Source organism: Talpa occidentalis, unplaced genomic scaffold (genome assembly GCF_014898055.3).
Source record: "Talpa occidentalis isolate TD23 unplaced genomic scaffold, MPIMG_talOcc4v2.1 talOcc4.5, whole genome shotgun sequence".
NCBI classification, from domain to species: domain Eukaryota; kingdom Metazoa; phylum Chordata; class Mammalia; order Eulipotyphla; family Talpidae; genus Talpa; species Talpa occidentalis.
In genome coordinates this window covers 70,001,486-70,005,981 of record NW_023604861.1, presented here as the reverse complement: position 1 = coordinate 70,005,981, position 4,496 = coordinate 70,001,486, and the positions used below count along the sequence as shown (strand labels likewise).

The window sequence follows — 4,496 nt, the reverse complement described above, 5'->3', positions numbered from 1 at the left end:
TCCCATGAAGTATTAGCCCATGTGCAAATACAGCGAGGAGTTGTTTTAGGTTTAGAAAGGAATCACCAGTGACCTGTGAGCCCTGCCCTGCATCCCCAGCCACCTCAAAGCTCTGAGACCAGGTGGGGGAAGAGTGAAATCCCTGTGCCCAAACCCTCTGTAGGGGCAACCTCCAGTACTTACCAGGAGTACTGGGAAACCCTGCCCTTCGACTCCAGCCATGAGGAAGCTATGTCCAGGGTGGAGAGGAGCAAAACCCTCACACTCAAGCACTGCCAGCAGTGGCAATCTCCAGCACCATCAGGAGCACCTGAAACCTCTCCCATTAGCACCAGACATCCAGAAGCCACATGCCCCACCACAGCAGCCCAGGCACAAGGAAGATACATCCACACCCCAGTAAGAGCACCCAGAAGTTACGCCTGCCAGCACAATTGGAATAGTGGCCCAATGCATACAACCAACCTGAAAGCAAATGATGTGAAGAATGAAAAATGCAAATGGCCAAGCAAGCCATACTGGGAACAATACACCACAGAAAGAAAATCAGCTTCTGGAACCTAATGACACTGACATAAAGAATTTCTCTGCCTAACAAACAAAGAATTCAGAATCACCTTAATTAAAAAACTAAAAGAAGCAGAAAAGGAACAGAATTATGAGAAACATAATCAACAAATGGAAGAATGAGAATGAATCTTTATTTTTTTTTTAAGTAAATGTAATTCTCAAGATTTTATTTATAATAAAAGATGAAGCTTAGAACTGGATCACCTGGCCCTTTCTCTTCTTATCTCCTCCCAGTTCAAAATGCTTGCATCTCAATAGCCAACATTCTCTTAGATCTGCAGTTGGGCTCAACACATTGAAGTCTCAGCACAATCTTCTTTGTAGTTTTAGCCTTTTTCTGTAAAATTGGCAGTCTGTCCATCATAGCCACTCTGTTTCCTGTCATACTACCGCTTTCCCTGGGCAGAGAGAGAATCGTTGCCCTTCTTGTACTGTGTCACTTTGTGGGGCTGATGCTTGCCAAACTTCTTACAGAAGGTCCGGTGGGTTTTAGGAACATTCACCATGCTTGCGAGAGCGCTATCAGCACGGAAAGAAAAGAGGATGAATCTTTAAGAAAAGAAAGGAACTGAAGGGTATTAAGGGATCAATGGAGGAATTAAAAAATTCTGGGAAAAGCCACAAAAATAGAATAATTGTAATGGAAGAATGAATTAGTACTGTCAAAGATACAGATATAAAAGAACCAAAAAAGGAAAGAGAGATACAAAAGAATGAAGAAACACTTTAAGATCTTACACCCTGAGGAAAGGAAATATGAGTCATAGGAATCCTAGAAGGAGATGAGCGAGACACAGAACTGAAAATCTATTCAAGGAAATAATTGAAGAGAACTTCCCAAACTTGAAGAAGGAAACGAAAATAGACACAGAGGAAGCAGAAGGACACCAAACTACCATAAGAAAGGAAAACTACAACAAGACACATAATAGTAAAACTACTAAGAATCCAAAACAAAGCAAAAATAATGAAGGCGATGGGGAAAGAAACAGATTACCCATAGAGAAAAACCAATTAGGCTGATATCAGACAAAAAGTGCCAAACAAGAATATTTTATGCTACAAAGCTCTCATCCCTCTACCAACTGAAAAATAAGGACCTTATCAGACAAATAAAATCTTCAGAAATTGGCTTCTCCTAAAACCCCTCTCCAAGAAATATTACAAGAAGACTTAAAATCCAAACCAGCAGAGGAATGAATAGAGAGAACTGAAATGATGAACAAAATGGCAAGTACAGACTTCCCTGTATTAATAATCACCCGAATTGTAGATGGACTAAACTTACCAATAAAAAGACATAGAGTACTATACTGGATAAAAAAAAAAAAAAAAGAATACAACCTATTGCTGCCTCCAGGAAGCACACTTGAGCTCTAAAATAAGCGTAAATTGAAAGTAAAGGGTTGAAAAACAATTCTGAAAGCAAATGGCCCCCAAAAGAAGGCAGGGCCTAGACATACTTATAGAAGATAAAACAGACTTCAAACTAAAAAAGATGACAAGAGACACCAAAGAACACTATGATCAAGGGGACAATATACCAGGAAGACATAACATCGATATATACTTACCAAATGAGGGAGCACCAAAATACATTAGGCAATGACTATCAGCTCTGAAAACAGACATTGGAGAGAGTACACATGAGGTAGGAGACTTCAACACCCCACTCTCACCAAGACATAGATCAACAAGACAGAAATTAAATAAGGACACCATAGCCCTAAATAAAGATATAGATCACATGGACCCAATAGATAGCTACAGGATATTGCATCTCCCCAAAATCTGAATACACATTTTTCTCAAATGCACATGAATCATTCTCCAGGATCGACCACATATTAGGTCATAAGACAAATATCAACAAACACATGAAGATGAAAAATCATACCAAGTATCTTCTCAGACCATAAAGGCATCAAACTACAAATGAAATACAAAAAGAAAGCAAGGAACCCCTCATTACATGGAAAATGAATAATAAACTACTGAAAGACCACTGGATTAATGAGGAAATCAAAGAAGAAGTTTAAAAATACATTGAGGGGCCTCCCTGGCGGCCTAGGGGTTAAGTCTCAACGCTATCGTTGTGACTGCCTGAGTTTGATTGCAGGCCAGGGAGCTAACCCACATATGGCACAGCAGAACCCTCCTGTCTAACCCGCTGCTCCCCTTAGCAATGTATTTCAATAAATCCACCTGTTCTGCTCCCCATTCTGTCTCTGGTGAAGCCTCTCACCCTCTGTACCTCTCGCCTACACCCCAGTTCTTTTAAATAAAAATAAATACAATTTTTAAAAAATATTGAGACAAGTGGCAAGGAGGACACAAATTTCCAGAATGTATGGGACATAACAAATGCACTAATAAAAAGAATGTATATTGCAATACAGGCCCACATCAAGAAATAAGAAAGAATTCCAAAAAATAAATAAATAAACCTAACCTCCCATTTCAAAGAACTGGAAAAAGAACAACAACAAAAAAAAAGAAGTCTGTAGAAGAAAGAAAATAATAAAAATGTTAGCAGAAATAAATGAAATGGAAATTTAAAAAATCCAAAAGATCGATGAAACGCAAATCTGGTTTGTTGAAAAAAATAAACAAAATAGACAAACTTCCAGCAAGGCTCACAAAGGAAAAAAGGAGAAAACTCAAGTAAATAGAATCATAAATGAAAGAGGAGAAACTACAACAGACATAGCAGAAATCCAGGATAAAAGGAGATTACTATGAACATTTCTATGCAAACAATTTAAACAATCTAGTTGAGATAGATAAATTCTTAGAACTGTACAATCACCCAAAGCTGAACAAAGAAGAAATAGAAAACTTAAACAAACCAATTACAAGCAGTGAAATTGGCACAGTAATCAAACGCTCCCCAAAAACAAAAGCCCAGGACCAGATGTCACAAATGAGCTCTACCAAACATTCAAAGCTGAACTAATACCTATGCTACAAAAACTATTTGTTTTTTTAAGAGTTATTTATTTATGCATACAAGAACTGAGGTACAGGCCAGAGGTGCAGGGTGTGAGAGGATTCACCAGAGACAGAGTGGGGTGCAGAACAGGCAGACTGACTGAAATACACTGCTGAGGGGAGCAGTGGGCGAGTCAGGAGGGGTCTGCTGCGCCATATGGGTTACTCCCTGGCCGGGGATTGAACTCGTGCTGTAGAGGCTGTGGATAGCTTCATAGTGCTGTGCTTAACCCCTTGTGCCACCAGGGAGGTCCACTATAAAAACTATTTCAGAGAATTGAGAAAGAAAGAATACTACCAAATACATTTTACAAAGCCAACATTACACTGACACCAAAAACAAAGACAACACGCAAAAAAGAAAACTACAGAACAGTCTCCCTAATGAACACAGATGCAAAAATCCTTAATAAAATATTAGCAAGCAAATCCAACAATGCATCAAAGGGATAATACACTATGACAAAGTGGGAGTTATTCCAGGGACACAAAGATGGTTCAACATCTGAATATATCAATTAATAGAATCCACCACATCAACAAAAAGAAAAATAAAAGCCATATGATCATATCAATAGATGCTGAGAAAGCATTTGATAAAGTTCAACATCCATTTATGATGAAGGCCCTTGAAATTCTAGGGCTAGAAGGAACATAACATGATAAAAGTCATAGATGACTTGTATCAGCAACACCACACCGATAAAGAAAAGAAATAGGAGTAATGGAACAAGCAGTACAATGCAGGATGCTGCTGAAAGAGCAAGATACTGACCTTTTTGTTAATAGGAGAACAAAGAGAAAAGTGTAGGTCATATTGGAAATATGATTATATATTTACGGCTTCAGGGAACATGAGTCGGCTGATCAGGTAAATCATAATCCTAATCTCCACCCATGGTTCCAATCTTATTAACAAAGTAGTCCACTGATCA

At 38.6% G+C, this 4,496-nt stretch overlaps 1 pseudogene; it reads right to left on the bottom strand.

Moving 5' to 3' along the window:
• Window positions 1–749: 749 nt before the first annotated feature.
• On the bottom strand, window positions 750–1,088 carry LOC119259824 (60S ribosomal protein L36a-like; annotated as a pseudogene).
• Window positions 1,089–4,496: the final 3,408 nt, after the last annotated feature.